General features: G+C 41.5%; 1 protein-coding gene across 2 annotated transcripts in view; it reads left to right on the forward strand.

Annotated features, from left to right (window-relative positions):
• The window catches only part of LOC126278032 (synaptotagmin 1-like), a 942194-nt gene that overhangs the window by 4732 nt on the left and 919759 nt on the right, over window positions 1-17703 (forward strand). The window lies entirely within an intron of this gene.

The raw sequence follows: 17703 nt of genomic DNA on the forward strand, positions 1-17703 counted from the left end.
GGAACTTGCTGTTCCAACAGGACAATGCACGTCCGCATGTATCCCGTGCCACCCAACGTGCTCGAGAAGGTGTAAGTCAACTACCCTGGCCAGCAAGATCTCCGGATTTGTCCTCCATTGAGCATGTTTGGGACTGGATGAAGCGTCGTCTCACGCGGTCTGCACGTCCAGCACGAACGCTGGTCCAACTGAGGCGCCAGGTGGAAATGGCATGGCAATCCGTTCCACAGGAGTACATCCAGCATCTCTACGATCGTCTGCATGGGAGAATAGCAGCCTGCATTGCTGCGAAAGGTGGATATACACTGTACTAGTGCCGACATTGTGCATGCTCTGTTGCCTGTGTCTATGTGCCTGTGGTTCTGTCAGTGTGATCATGTGATGTATCTGACCCCAGGAATGTGTCAATAAAGTTTCCCCTTCCTGGGACAATGAATTCACGGTGTTCTTATTTCAATTTCCAGGAGTGTATTATTATTTGAAAAAAAAGCAAGCTTTGATAGATTAACGTTCAGTGCCATTACTTTTCCTAAACACCTCGTATAAGCAATAGGCAAAAGCACCAGAGATAAATTATGAGCAATTTTATGAGGGAGTACTGTCTCTGATCGATTAATACCAAAATATACCGACTTATTACGCATCCACATTTACACAATGAACATAAAAGATGCTTTGTAAATAAAAGAAAAACGCACCTGATGAAAGACACTCTTTAAATGCAGTTAGCATAAGATGGAAAACCAATAATAATTTATTGTCACAGGTGCTGAGGAAGATGGCCATTCAAACAACCACATACAAAGTTGGAGTTGTGTGATGAAACTACAGCACCTGTGAATGTGGTCTAACTGTTTTGAAAAGTTTATTTAATCCGTGTAGCACGAAAGACTATTGAATGGACGTAAGATTTCCACTATGTTGCATATTTCTTTTAGTCACAACACAAATGTTAGGATCAGTTTCCCATCTAGCAGTGGAGCGCATCGTGCAGTGATTTACGTAGATTCTCCTCGTGTGCGTTTCTTACTTTAGCTACATTAGTTGACAATTCCTGTATTTAGTTTGGCATCAGATCACCCAATGAAAAATACTCGCAGGCGTCCGTGCACAGTGCGTCGCTACTAGTTCAGAAGACGCGCTGCAGAAATGACGCCTTCTCGCTCTTCCGTTTGGAAACAAACTTCACCACAACTGTTTCTGTTCCAGCAGCACACTTTGACTTCGTAATACATAAACTGAAACCTATACCAGAGGCAATACACTATACTACCTTTAACAGGTACCTCAAGTTATTTCCTCCAGTTATTTCGGAGATACAATCTTCGTCTTCTGCTGCACAGATCAACAACAGCTAATCGGTCCAACGACGTCATGTTCTACTTATGTGACATTGCAATTTTGGCTTTTATGCCACTCATAACAATGGAAGTTGCCCCGGATAGAATGGCTCAAACTAAATTTTAAATAATTGAAAAAGACGATCAAATACATTGTGATACTGTAGAAATAATTGATGGTGTCGTGTATTCTCCGCCCTCTCAATTTTCCACCCTGTGAAATTTCCGCCAAGAAAAGGTTGAGGAAGGGCCCACTAAACCCCTGCGGACCCGAGCTAGCGTGCTCAAGCCGTACGGTAATAGCCATACTATATGTTGCATGTAACAATTTCAGTGTTATTAGTTCTGATATGTATATGTTTTTGCGTGGAGAATCCTTAATGACTAAAAGTTTCAAAAAAATTGATCTATTAGTTTATGCAGAAATTTGATTTAGAACACATAATTAATGACGTTGCCCAAGTGGAGCACAAAATAGGTAAATATATAAGTAAATAAGTAAATTATGGTCAGGTTTTTGAAGGGCCATTTGTTTGCTGGTTCAATGTTCAAATTTGTTAAACTTACGTCAGAGAGCACTCGACCCAAAGGACATGAAAGAAGACACAAAAATATTATATTTCAAGAGTACAATTGTAGATGATAAAAAAATTTACTAGACTAACAAAAATTAAGAAGGAGGTGGTTCCTATTAAACTGAAGGACTTAAAGAAAACGCAGAAAATCTTGCATGTAACTGTCATTCAGAAGTAGAAAGTGTACTAGTGGAAGAAAGAGCAAATGAAGAAGAATCGAATGAAAGTAATAGTAATATTTTATTTTCTGACATCTGCCTAAGGCGCTGCAGTCATGAACTGTGCGGCTGGTCTCGGCGGAGGTTCGACTCCTCCCTCGGGCATGAGTGTGTGTGTTTGTCCTTAGGATAATTTAGGTTACGTACTGCGTAAGCTTAGGGACTGATGACCTTAGCATTTAAGTCCCATAAGATTTCACACACAATTGAACAATTTTTTTGACATCTGTCAGTGACCTTTGACTGTCTTGGAGATCTAAAAGTTGAATTATCAAAATAGTAAATGACAAAAAATTTAAAAACAAACATTACTCATTCGTTTTTGTTTAGCAGTCAGTGAGATAAAAAAAACGTTAACGATGAGTTAACGTCTGACTCCTGCTATATCAGCCACAGCGTGAGAATGTTTTTAGATCTTGGATGCCACATTCAACTAAAAATCACAGTTTGTGCTATTCTTGTTGTTGTCTCGTTACCACAGGCATGAGTTTGAACAATAAATATAATTTGTTAAAAGTTTTCAAGCTCGGTTGAATTTTTAAACCTTAAAATCTTAGGAACAAGTCTAATTGTAAACAGAAATGCCTTTTCTCGGCAGCATCTCAAACGGAAGAATGGTCCTGGTTGTGAGGATGGTAAATGGTGAGGATGACAGAAATCCGCATTGGGTACAAAAATACGTAGCTAAGCCACTGCGTAAACGTCAGTCTGAAGCAGAACGAAATATTCGACGTGCACGTAACAAAATAGGAAATTAATATAGTTCTGTGTGAGCTCTAAATTGATCACGGCTAATATCGCCAAGACATTTAATAACTTAATGTTTAAATAACTCAGGAGTCACATCTTTGCATCATTAATGCGCGTCTTTCTAAAGTGAATGGGAACTCACAATAAGCAAGTTTACATTCCAAAGATATTCTTAATTTTGCTCAGTATATGACCATTCATCATTACAACCCAGAGAAAATCAGTTTTGTGTTTCATGTCACGTCTACAATTGTGGTCATTAGAGATTTAGATTTCTCTCGGGCTGTTCGTTACGGGAGAGGAGGGTGGTGGGGGGGGGGGGGGGGGGGGGGAGGGGGGAGGATGCTACCATGATCTCTTTAAGGAAACGTCACAGCATGTGCTTAAACAAGGGAAACCAAATGCAGTAGACTATGGACGCCAGACGATTGAGCCCTGGTTGGCCGCTGCGCTAACCTCGCTTGGTACGACAAACAACAAATAGACAGTAGATAGCACAAAATAGCACTTCACAGAGACTTTATAATAGTTCAGTACATAAAGGAGATTTGTTTTTTTACAGCATCAGGCAGTAGTCATTGTCAATAGATATATTTTCATAAAAGTGCACTTATTAAACGCACTGAAATATTAAGTGGCATTATGCTCACACCAATGTTTAGTGTGGCTTAATTTTAACTGTTAATTTATAAACACTGCTGAGGATGGGACTAGTGTCACTTTGGGTTTAGATGCTTTAGAAATCACATAACTACGCTTGTAAAAATAATCTCATTCCCATAGCATTTCATCCAGGCTTTGGACTGGCTAAATGGTAAAAGTAATCTTATCGTCATTTAGGTGTGTTTAAAATTAGCTTATAAGCTTCGTCAAATCTTTTTATCTTTTTTGTTTTTGTATTTTTTAAAGATTCCTACTTACATTTTATATATTTTTTATTTATATACATATCCCGATAATTATTTAGTCTACATTTTTGAGGCAGGAGTTAGTCTTCAAGCAAGCTCTTATCTCACCATCCTCGTACTTTTTCAATATATTCTCCAGCCTTTCATCCCGTTTCATGTACACTGTTTCCTTTCTTTTACCTTCCATACTCAGCTCTGTTCTCATTAACGCGCACGCTGAATTTTCTGCTACTGTTCTCATTGCAAGTAATTACATCACAAATTTTAGGATTTGGTTTGGGAAGTATATTATTAATTCTGTTATGCCAGCCCTCTACAGCAATAGTTGTTCAATGGATCTGTTTGTAGCAGCTCTAAAGGCTGATAGGGTGTTCTTCATTTTCCAGCCATTTCTCTACAAAATAGTCGAAAAAGTCAGAAAGCCTAAGAACACCGGTGCCTATGAATGTATCTCCAGCCATCCATTACATACATTACATACATCTTCAGGCCGTAGAAACACCAGAGCGGCACACATGCGAATTTGTTATCTCACTCCTTCATTTTCTTTATATTCGATTTAGTCCAAGATCGTGTACGTCCCTCGAGAGAGACTTTCTCATGTGGAAATAGCATGCATGCACTGAGGAAGCTGGTAAGAAATGTATAATTGCAGAAGTCGCTGCTGACTCAAAATCTACAATCACACTTGCAGGGTTCCATTCTAGAATATTTTCCAGCACATTTCTGAAAAGTTGGATGTATGTCTCTTTCCTTTTATTTGGTAATAATGCAAATGCAACTGGTAGATATTAGTCTCATTTTTATTACTTCCAAAATCTGAATAAATTGTACGTATCTGTGAAAACTGTTTGCTACAGAACTTGAACGTAGCATCCATACAAAAAGTCTCGTTTACTTCTTAGAGCCTCTCTCTCTGCTCTTCCACAAAAAACTATTATCCTGTCTCCTGATTTATTGTCCGTTAATAGGAAACTGCTGCCATCATTCACAGTTTATAGCTCTGCTTTAAGTTCAATCTCTTCTCTTGTCTCTGCATCCCTCTCACTTCCCTGCGACTTTGCCCTTTGCTTGTATAAAGTTCTCTTCGTTGTTCGCTGCTCTGGCATTTCTGTCACAAAGTCGTAACCTCGATTATACAAGCTACCTACCTCCACTGAATAGATTTCAGAAATAGACGTATTTTTCCTCTCGTGCCCTCTTCTTTGCCTGGTTCATAGTCCTCTTTACTTCCAACCTTGCGTCATCCGGAGCTCCACATTGATGCTCATGCGAAAAGAGCACTGTAGAATCCTTGGTTTTAAGCTTTCCTCGGCAATGCTTCTCTTTATGTTTTGAACAGCGCCAAATTACTGTCCCATCTTCCTTCGTTTTCTTTACTGTGTAAGAATAATTTTCACAGTGGCAACTAGGCTTACCACGAAATGTTGTTGAAACTTCCATATCACGGCTACTAAGATGGTAATATCCAAGTGGCATTATGTGAAGTCTACGAAAACTAGAGCGTTACTAACAGGCAGACGGGACTGTGCTGGCGGAGTTCGGCCGAGTCCAGGGAACATGTAGAGGAAGGTGATCAGCGCGGTCCAGGTACAGGTGGAACGGGACACAATGGACGCAGGTACGAGGCGGAGAGTTCGCAATTTTCTAGTGGAGCGCAAAAGTTCGCAGGGCGGAGAAATTCACACATTCATATTTGATGTGCCTTCGAATGATGTTCGAAGTCAGCGCGCAGCAAATGAGAACTCACGGTTTGCATAATCCACCAGACAAATATCTTCTAGCACTCTTTAAAATTATAACCTTCTATGTAAAACCCTGAACTTTAAATTCTAAGTTTTCATCTCGTCTGCTGTTCATAATTTCGAGCATCGTTGACTGACGCATGAACTGTTTCTATAGTCCATTATTTTATTTCCAACTTTTAGACAAATCATTTCACACAATATTTGACAGTATTTTTTTCAATTTTTTTTTCAAAACGTCTTGTATTGAGAGCGAAATATGACACCAGTGTAACGTTTTATGCACAAAATAGCTATCCCTTGAAGAGATGAACTTTTTGCTACTTCATTTACATAGCTGGCAGCAGCTGTTAGTGAATCATTTCCTCAAATTACCTACTAAGATTTTCTTTACTATCCTGATTCTTTTCAAGCACTTCAGTCTTATGTTGCAAAACTTGACCTCACGATCGTCTATTTCATATCCAGTTTTCCATTTCCCACCTTTCCGTTGGCTGCAAAAATACGGAAAGAATTCCTTTTGTGATTTTTAGGGTATCTTGTTTTCGCTCCGGTGAGCCACTGGACCTATAATGACTTTAAAATACTTGTACCATTCATTAAAGTAATTTAACTGAATCTCGCTGCATCTTTGTACAACGATGTTTCTTATTCCATTCACGAATGATGCATGAACGTAACTATTGTTGCGTAAGCCTCTGCGAAAGAGCGAAGCTCTCTTTTCATTGTCATTTCACGACATATACATCGGAGGAAGCAACATATACATTGAAACTTCTTGGCAGATTAAAACTGTGTGCTAGACCGAGACTCGAAGTCGAGAACTTAGCCTTCTGCGGGCAAGTGCTCTACCATCTGAGCTACCCAAGCACGACTCACAACCCGTCCTCACCGCTTCAATTCCGCCAGTACCTCACCTCCTACCTTCCAGACTTCACAGAAGCTCTCTTGCGAACATTACAGAACTAGCATACCAGGAGTGCTAGTTCTGCAAGGTTCGCAGGAAAGCATTCCAAGAGTGTTAGTTCTGAAAGGTTCGCAGGAGAGCTTGTGTGAAGTTTGGAAGGTAGGGGGCGAGGTACTGCCGGAATTGAAGATACGAGCAGGGGTCGTGAGTCGTGCTTGCGTAGCTCAGATGGTACGGCACTTGCCCGCAAAAGGTAAAGGTCCCGAGTTCGAGTCTCGGTCCGGTTGTACAGTTTTAATCCGCCAGGAGATTTCATATTAGTGCACACTTCGCTCCACAGTATAAATTTCATTCTGGGGACATATACATTGACTATTCCTGGATTGGACACTCTCAGCATTTTAATGGTAAATCACACAATGAGCCACAATTGTTTTTAAGAATTGATGTTTTTCCAGACGGTACTATGTGACCTTATAAATGTTTATATACTAATTTATTACATCTAGACCTCCTAATAACTACAATTTTACATTACGTTTTCTGGGGTTTAGTCCACTAAGAGCTTCGTCAAGACATATAAAAAATGAAGTTATCCACTCTGAGCCTCGTGAAGCGCTACATTCCATGCACCACGTGATGTCGTGACACATGTCCTATGTGTCCCCTACTTCTCGTCAATGTTTTACACATATTCCTCTCCTCACCAGCTCTGCAGAAAGCATCATGTCTGATCAGTCTACGCCGTTTTCATAATCCTACTTCACAGAGCAGACAAGCCTCCGAATCCCATGTTCTGTGTAAATCGTCGTGATCGTCCAACCATTTAGCGCCTAGTGGTAGTTTCACTGTGAGACGCCCGCTAAACCCGCTGGGCAGAACAGGTAATAGGATTGTGGAAATGGCCAAGGGCTGAAGTCAGTTTCTGCTTCTAATAGTCATTTATTGTAATTTACCAACTCTTTCACGGATGAACGCCTTCAACAAGAAATCGTAACAAGATTAAACTCCAATTAAGATAGCAATAAAATAATTCAAAAACAACATACGCAAAATGCAATACAAATGGCTGAGGGGCACAATTACTTTCCAAAATTTTAGAACATATTACCATAGACCGTTAAAGAAAGAAGGCCGATAAGAAATCTTAAAAAAACCAAAAATCCAATTAAGATTTATATAAAATAATTAAAAACCCAAAAGGCAACACATACAAGGTGCAACGTAAATCGCTGAGAACCACAATTAAAAAGGTCCCATAGACCTTTAAAGGCGGAAGGAGAGCATGTATAACAACAAGAAATCTTAAAAATCAACAAGATAAAAATCCAATTACGATAGCAATAAAATAATTTAAAGACACAACATATGCAAGATGCGATACCAATGGCTGAGGGCCACAATTAAACTTCAAACTTTCAAAATATATTACCACAATCTTTAAAGGCAGAAGGCCGCAGTGTTTAAGCTTGAAAGATAAACTTAGATATTTACTGGCAAAATTTTAAGAAATAAAACAAACAACCATAAGCCTAAAATTTAAAATAGCTGACAACAGATAATTAAACACTGGTGGCACTCAGAAGGCCTCCAGGGAGGTCGGTCTGCCCTCGTTCACTTAGGCGAGACAGGTGGTGAGCCCAACTACACTTGATCCGTCGTAACCCAACCAGGGGACAGCCACGGACCGACCGACACAACGACTTGCTTGCCGCCAACCGGTACATGCGAACTTGACGTCCTGGGTCGGTGAGCCACGGAGATCGTAGCGATCGGACAGCTCCACACCCGGTCCGACTCTGCGCAGGGACAGGCAGCGGACCCAGCCGACCGCGCCGCACGGAGATATCCTCCCTGGTCCGCACCAACCGACCGACTCCTGCTGGTCCGTCGCGACTGGTGCTCCGTCGCGACTGCACTGCTGGTGCGTCTCCAGACACACGACGGCGGAAATACTGGCTCGGACCCAACCATGCAGAGGAAACACGTCCACAGGCGACACCCCTGCACTAGGAAACGACCGAACCAAGTTCCACAAGATGGTAATCGAAGGGGCCCAGAAGCGCTCAGAGAAACAGTTACATGTTGCCCGATGAGACGATCGACCTCTCAGAGGCCGACAACATTTAAAGTAACTTGTAAAAGGAAATCACGCCAACTACACACACAGGCTGACAAACACTTGCACGAAGATTTGAACAATACCCAACAGTAACTGAACACACAAGGAGACAAATCGGGAGTCGATGCACACGTGCACAGCCGACTCATGAACGATAGGCGAGCCCAAAGGCGTCGTCCGGTAGGACGACCGACCGACGAACCACCAAGACCGTGTCCCAGCTCCGGTGATGCGTGGCCGGATTGGTCGGGCGAGACATGTCGACGCAGACATCGCTGCTGCTCCAACGCGACTACACCAGCGCCGCATTGCAACTCCCCGAGTGGCAGGTCCGCACTGCGCTCCAAACTCGTTCCCTCCTACTCGACTGCCAGCCCGAAGTCGTGACCTGAACTCGCTATCCGAACTGACTCAATACGACACACAAAGACCGGGACGAAATAGCATTCGAGCAAAAATACTAGATTAGATTAGATTAATACTTGTTCCATAGATCATGAATACGACACTTCGTAACGATGTGGAACGTGTCAGGTTAATAAAAGATGTCTGTACAAGAAATTACATTACACAAAATATTGCATGACACTAATGATTATTTTTTTATTTTTTTTTACTTAGTTTATATCTAAAAATTCAGCCAATGAGTAGAAGGAGTTGTCATCTAGAAATTCTTTTAATTTATTTTTAAATGTTAGTTGGCTATATGTCAGGCTTTTGATGCTGTTTGGTAGGTGCCCAAAGACTTTTGTGGCAGCATAATTTACCCCTTTCTGTGCCAAAGTCAGATTTAACCCTGCATAGTGAAGATCATCCTTTCTCCTGGTGTTATAGGTATGCACACTGCTATTACTTTTGAATTGGGTTGGATTATTATCAACAAATTTCATAAGGGAATATATATACTGTGAGGTTACTGTGAGGATCCCTAGGTCCTTAAATAGATGTCTGCAGGATGACCGTGGGTGGGCTCCAGCAATTATTCTGATTACACGTTTTTGTGCAATGAATACTTTTCTACTCAACGATGAATTACCCCAGAATATGATGCCATACGAAAGCAGTGAATGAAAGTAGGCATAGTAAGCTAATTTACTGAGATTCGTATCACCAAAATTTGCAAGAACCCTAATAGCATACGTAGCTGAACTCAGACGTTTCAGCAGACCATCAATGCGTTGCTTCCAGTTTAACCTCTCATCAATGGACACACCTAAAAATTTTGAAAATTCTACCTTAGCTACAGACTTCTGTTCAAATTCTATATTTATTACTGGAGTTGTGCCATTTACTGTATGAAACTGTATATACTGTGTTTTATCAAAATTTAAAGAGAGTCCGCTTGCTGAGAACCACTTAATAATTTTGTGAAAAACATCATTTACAATTACATCACTTAGTTCTTGGTTTTTGGATGTTATTACTATACTTGTATCATCAGCAAAAAGAACTAACTTTGCATCTTCATCAATGTGGAATGGTAAGTCATTAATGTATATCAAGAACAGTAAAGGACCTAAGACCGAACCCTGTGGGACCCCGTGCTTGATAGCACCCCAGTTTGAGGAATCAGCTGTTGTTTTAACATTACACGAACTACTTATTTCAACTTTCTGCATTCTTCCAGTTAAGTATGAATTAAACCATTTGTGCACTGCCCCACTCAAACCATAATGATTTAGCTTATCTAAAAGAATTCCATGATTTACACAATCAAAGGCCTTTGAGAGATCACAAAAAATACCAATGGGTGATGTCCGGTTATTCAGAGCATTTAATATTTGATCAGTGAAAGCATATATAGCATTTTCTGTTGAAAAGCCTTTCTGAAAACCAAACTGACATTTTGTTAGTACTTTATTTTTACAAATATGGGAGGCTACTCTTGAATACATTACTTTCTCAAAAATTTTTCATATAGCTGTGAGAAGAGAGATTGGGCGGTAGTTGTTGACATCCGACGTATCCCCCTTTTTATGCAATGGTTTTACAATGGCATATTTCAGTCTATCAGGGAAAACACCCTGCTCCAAAGAGCTATTACATACGTGGCTGAGAATCCTACTTATCTGTGGGGAACAAGCTTTAAATACTTTGCTGGAAATGCCTTCAATTCCGTAAGAGCTTTTACTTTTCAGTGAGTTTATTATTTTACTGATTTCAGAGGGAGAGGTTGGTGGAATTACAGTTGTTTCAAACTGCGCAGGTATGGCCTCTTCTATTAATAGCCTTGCCTCTTCTAGTGAAGATCTAGATCCTATTTTCTCCGCAACATTTAAAAAATGTTTATTCAAAATATTTTCAATTTCTGATTGTTTGTTAGTGCAATTGTCATTCAGTTTTATTGCACTAAAGTCTTCCTGTGCTCTCGGTTGCCCTGTTTCCCTTTCAATAATATTCCAAATTGCTTTAATTTTATTATCAGAGTTACTGATCTCAGACATGATACACATGCTTCTGGACTTTTTAATAACTTTTCTTAGTACCGCACAATAGTTTTTATAATATTGAACAATTTCGGGGTCAGTACTCCCTCTTGCTGTTAGATACAGTTCTCTTTTACGGTTGCAAGATATTCTTATTCCTTTAGTTAGCCAAGGTTTTTTATATGTTTTCTTGGAATTATGTTTAACTATTTTCTTGGGAAAAGAATTTTCAAATACCCTTAAAAATGTATTGTGAAATAAGTTATATTTCAAGTTTGCATCGGGTTCCTTATACACTTCATCCCAGTCTAGCTGCTGTAGGCTTTCCCTAAAGTTTGCAATATTTATATTGTTAATTGAACGCACTGCTTTGAAAGTCTGATTTATTATACTGCATGGAGCTATTTCATGTAGTGTAACAAGCTGTGCACTATGATCTGAAAGACCATTCTCAACAGGATAAGCATTTATGTCCTTAAACTTACCTACTACTACGATAGGGGATATATCGATACGTGCTGCTAACACCGCCGACGGTCAGGCAAAACAGCAACTCAGTAGTAATTGAAATTAACGCAGTGAGTTGGAAGTTCGTTAAAAACAGGGTGCAAAATACATGACGGCGAGAACACGAGCCACACACGGCTCACACTGTCTTTTTTACCTCTTTCCGTAGATGCTCACTGCAGCACGAACATTCGACCAGCTTCGCCGTTTTCGAGATTCTCGTTCATATGCTCTGCGAAATAACAATCTACCCTTTGTCAAAGTCGATTGTGTCAGTGGATTTCCCCATTTGCAGCTATATGTTCTCTAGGGTGACCCCCGTCCGTGTGTGCTCTGTTTACATGCTTTTGTTACCGCTTTACGCGCCGGCAATGCCACCAGGCGGCATCCAACGTTGCGGTGGTCGGTGGTCATTATGTTCCGGCTTCTCAGTGTAGATTTAACAGTACTGATGAAAGGCTTGAACACAATCTTACACACTTTTGAATCCAAGTACTTTCGTTTTGGTTTTTGTACATGTTGCGTATTGCTCGTTCCTCACTGTAGCTTCCTTCTATATTCCTGAGAATTTCGACCTTCTTGCGCTTTTTTTGACTATCGAATGGTTTTTCTAGTTTGACAACTCCTGTGAACATATCCTGATTTCTCTAGGACAACAAATGCCATGAACGTTTCTTAATTTGTATGAAGTGTTGTTCCTATTATCAAGCGAAACGTCAGTCTTTCTGGCCAGTTATACTGCTGCCTCATTTACACCGCGCTGCTAACGCAAGACGTAAGCGTCATTTTAATTTTTGACGGAATGCACGCTCATCAGACTTGACTGCAAGACGAGACAGTGTCGAATCTACTGTCGTGGCACGGAAACTGCGCAACTTCTCGTGAACAGCTTGACAGACTAGCAAAACTAAGCTAAATACACTCCAGGAAATTGAAATAAGAACACCGTGAATTCATTGTCCCAGGAAGGGGAAACTTTATTGACACATTCCTGGGGTCAGATACATCACATGATCACACTGACAGAACCACAGGCACATAGACACAGGCAACAGAGCATGCACAATGTCGGCACTAGTACAGTGTATATCCACCTTTCGCAGCAATGCAGGCTGCTATTCTCCCATGGAGACGATCGTAGAGATGCTGGATGTAGTCCTGTGGAACGGCTTGCCGTGCCATTTCCACCTGGCGCCTCAGTTGGACCAGCGCTCGTGCTGGACGTGCAGACCGCGTGAGACGACGCTTCATCCAGTCGCAAACATGCTCAGTGGGGGACAGATCCGGAGATCTAGCTGGCCAGGGTAGTTGACTTACACCTTCTAGAGCACGTTGGGTGGCACGGGATACATGCGGACGTGCATTGTCCTGTTGGAACAGCAAGTTCCCTTGCCGGTCTAGGAATGGTAGAACGATTGGTTCGATGACGGTTTGGATGTACCGTGCACTATTCAGTGTCCCCTCGACGATCACCAGAGGTGTACGGCCAGTGTAGGAGATCGCTCCCCACACCATGATGCCGGGTGTTGGCCCTGTGTGCCTCGGTCGTATGCAGTCCTGATTGTGGCGCTCACCTGCACGGCGCCAAACACGCATACGACCATCATTGGCACCAAGCCAGAAGCGACTCTCATCGCTGAAGACGACACGTCTCCATTCGTCCCTCCATTCACGCCTGTCGCGACACCACTGGAGGCGGGCTGCACGATGTTGGGGCGTGAGCGGAAGACGGCCTAACGATGTGCGGGACCGTAGCCCAGCTTCATGGAGACGGTTGCGAATGGTCCTCGCCGATACCCCAGGAGCAACAGTGTCCCTAATTTGCTGGGAAGTGGCGGTGCGGTCCCCTACGGCACTGAGTAGGATCCTACGGTCTTGGCGTGCATCCGTGCGTAGCTGCGGTCCGGTCCCAGGTCGACGGGCATGTGCACCTTCCGCCGACCACTGGCGACAACATCGATGTACTGTGGAGACCTCACGCCCCAGGTGTTGAGCATTTCGGCGGTACGTCCACCCAGCCTCCCGCATGCCCACTATACGCCCTCGCTCAAAATCCGTCAACTGCACATACGGTTCACGTCCACGATGTCGCGGTATGCTACCAGTGTTAAAGACTGCGATGGAGCTCCGTATGCCACGGCAAACTGGCTGACACTGACGGCGGCGGTGCACAAATGCTGCGCAGCTAGCGCCATTCGACGGCCAACACCGCGGTTCCTGGTGTGTCCGCTGTGCCGTGCGTGTGATCATTGCTTGTACAGCCCTCTCGCAGTGTCCGGAGCAAGTATGGTGGGTCTGACACACCGGTGTCAATGTGTTCTTTTTTCCATTTCCAGGAGTGTAATTCACGAAACTGGGTGCAAGCGTTACTTCGACATGAAAAGATTGTCACAGGTGACGAATACGTGATAGGTCGCATCAAACCAATCACAAAACTGATGATATATTCCCAAACCCCGCAATGACACTCCTCCTACCGCTGCTGCACAACTTAATGAGTATTTCTGTTTACCATCCCTCTGAACGCGAATGTGCCCTCTAATGGCTTTATCAGACTACAGTCAGATTCAACGGCAGTGTGCTGTAATGGCACCTGAAGAGCATCGCTATTTTATATCGTGCCTATGTTCATCTGTGATTACGTGTGGACTGAAACGCACCTATAGGAGAGAGAAAAAGCAATCTGCCCAGAAAATGTGAAGAGGAATTTCAGGGGTCAAAAAGGACGATCAGTTGTTCTGCTGCCACATCTCGTGTTCTACAGAGTGCGACAAGGTGACTCATGCAGTCAAGCACTCTAGAAGTCTGCAATCAGCTTGGCATGGCTGTGCATCAACATGTCGAACTGTAGATACAAGGACCGTCTAGATTCTGTCCTAAAACGTTAAGTCAGTTCTATCGGCGAATTTAAAAGTGGTTTTAGGATCTTTCCCATATGCGTCTAGTTGAATACTGCCCCTCAGTTACACACTATCCAAACAACCCAATAATTTAGCTTTAAAAATGCATTTTGTCCAGTTTCCTCATACGAGGGCTATCCACAAAGTACATTACGTTTTGGAATTAATAATAAATAATGTATTGGTAATTTTTTATTATATACTGATGAAAGCCACACTTAAATACGACTTTTCTACATAGTTGCCATTTAAATTAAGGCACTTATCGTAGCGATGGACGAACTTGGAAATTCCTTCGTCGTAAAATTCGGCCGCCTGCGCCTTCAACCACGTGGTTACCTCTTTTGGGACAGAAAAGGTGTGATTTTTATGGATTTCCTGGAAAGAGGCACTACAATAAACTCTCAAAGGTATTGCAAAACTCTGCACAACCTCAGAAGAGCAATACAAAACAAGCGCAGGGGAAAGTTGGGCTCAAAGATCTTGCTGATTCACGACAACGCCCGGACCCACACGGCAAATGCCACGCGTGAAGTTCTCGAATCTTTTAAGTGGGAGTTGTTTCCTCATCCGCCGTACAGTCCCGACCTGGCACCGAACGACTTCCACTTATTCCCAGCAGTGGAGAAGTGGTTGGCTATGCAGCGTTTTGATGACGACGCACAGCTTCAAGAAGAGGTAACCACGTGGTTGAAGGCGCAGGCGGCCGAATTTTACGACGAAGGAATTTCCAAGCTCGTCCATCGCTACGATAAGTGCCTTAATTTAAATGGCAACTATGTACAAAAGTAGTATTTAAGTGTCGCTTTCATCTGTACATAATAAAAAAAATTCCAATACTTTGTTTATTTTTAATTACAAAACGTAATGTACTTTGTGGATAGCCCTCGTAGTATTAAAATGTAGACAGCTCGGAGTAATCTAAGAAATACCATAACATTACCGTTGCGAAGTTTTGTAAGGAAACGAAGTTTTATAGACCGTTGTTCAGATAAGAGTGTGAAGGTCGCTGTGAGACAGGAACGCTGCGTACATTGATTAGACCACACAGTACACAGAGTGTGTGGTAAGCTGACCGTCTGCCCGCGTATAACAAGTGTAGTCGTGCGTAAGATGGTGAAGTATAATGCAATACAGGAACGTCACAGACATGTTATACGCGAGACGGTGGAGGATAGCATCGCTGCTGTCATCAGTTGGAGGCACAACCATTGTTGCAAATTTCTTCTTCGCGTACAAAGAAAAGGGCTTAATGTATTGCCAGAGCAGCTCCGTCCAGCCATTCTAGACATTCGTTCAACACTGCTGCTAGTTTCGTCGCTGTAAGAGACAATTTTTTTCTTTTCTTTTTGGTCAGTTTAGGACCAAAGACGGGAAAGATTCACAAAATTTCCGGATAATTAACCTAGAACCAGCACAGTACGGTATTAGTGTGGATTGAGATTTAATACTATATTCATTGCCCACTGAGATAACGTATATTTATTTCTTTATTTATCAGTTTCGGTGGGACCAAGAGGCCTAGGCTACTTTGTCATGTAACGAGACAGTACATAGTACACAGAATGCTAATTAGAGATTTTTATAAACAACGAATTAAAGAATTACTGAGGATTAATAATTGATTATAGAAGAATGAGAACCAAAAGCAGTTGCAGGCATTAAAAAAGCTTATGGTTCAATTGACAGGGATATATCATTCAACGCCTTAAAAGAGTATGAAGCTGACAACTAATCAGTGACAATTATAAAAAAAACACTCTGACATATAAAAAATGCAAAATTAAATTTATAGGTGAAACGTCCAAGACCTGTGAGATAAGAAACTGGTGTAAGACAAGGAAAAGGATTGTCCCTACTGCTGTTCAATCATGAATCACGGGATGGAGAAAAATAACGAATGAAGAAGGAATTTAAAAAGTCACAATTGGGATAAAATGGTACAATCTGAGTATCGATTCTTTCGCTTTCGCAGACAACCCTGCTATCTTAGCTGAATCTATAGAAGATTCAATAATGCACATAAATCTCGTACAAGAGACAGCTTCAAAAGCAGGCCTAAGTGTATCTTTTGAATGGACAGACTACATGACAGATGCGAATGACGGGGCGAAATACATGGAATCTGATTGTGGTAGAACAAAAAGAGGCTGGAAATGATACAACGAAGTGTTTCGAACACAGAAGCTAACTTAGCAATGGCAAAGAAATTGGAGGCGCCTTTTCAATTAACAAAAAACCTGTACATCAAGAAATCTATTTCCATAAGCGCAACACTCCAGCACCGCAACGCTTTTATTAGATCAGAATGACTTTATGCTTCAGAATGCATTTCGTTCACTGACTGTTTGACCACCTTTGGGCAGTCACGTTTTGCTTGTCTGAATGTGTACGTACTGCGTTTTGATAGTTAATCGTTAACTTGTTTTTTGTTTGAAAAGAAGGAAAGGGAAAAAAGGAAAACCCTTGAACGAAAATACTACTTTGTAAAATGGAAATTAAAAAATAGTGCATAAGTTTATGAAAAAATGGAACGAATATTAGATACGAGAGAAGGAGAAGAGTTGTATCCTGTGGACACATTAAGGCTAGACGAAAGAAGAATACCAAAATAATTTTTAACTTTTTAACAGAAGCCGAAGACATCAACGAACGTGGATCAAAGAACTGCTAGCAGACTTGAGGGAACTGACGAGACGAAAGAAGTAGCAGAAAGAGAAGAGTTTAGAGCAAGCGTGTTACCTCATCGCAAAATAAGTGAAAACACTACAGCATTAAAAAAACCTGTAACACGCCAAACAACACGGTAAGTAGCAGTTCTCGGTCGGAAAAATGTAATAAGCAGAAAAACAAAATAATGTTTTGCGTTTGCAGTTGAAAAGCTGTAGATCGCACAGTAGATACAAAACTAATAGTATAAGTATCCAATAGCTCCATGTGATGTAAATAAACAAATGCATACGTCCACTATACTTCCAAATGTACTATAAAACTAGAAACTTCAGGCATATCGTAAACAAACAACACAGAATTCGTCAACTCAGTGATACATGTCTCAATTCTGCACTGTATGCAAACCAATGTAAAAACATTTTATAAATGTAAATTCTGTACCAAAAGTTCCTTTAAAGTTAACATGTAACAATTTTTCAGAAGGAAAATAAACAAACACACTCACGATAGCACAAAAAGCGCTGAAACTTTTCTTGATGAAATCAAACCTACAGAGGTGTCTTGCAGAAGGTGCAATTCCTTTCCAATTTTCTTAGAACCCCCGGAAATAAAAGGAACTGCAGCATTTAAGA

Source organism: Schistocerca gregaria, chromosome 6 (genome assembly GCF_023897955.1).
Source record: "Schistocerca gregaria isolate iqSchGreg1 chromosome 6, iqSchGreg1.2, whole genome shotgun sequence".
Classification (NCBI taxonomy): Eukaryota; Metazoa; Arthropoda; class Insecta; order Orthoptera; family Acrididae; genus Schistocerca; species Schistocerca gregaria.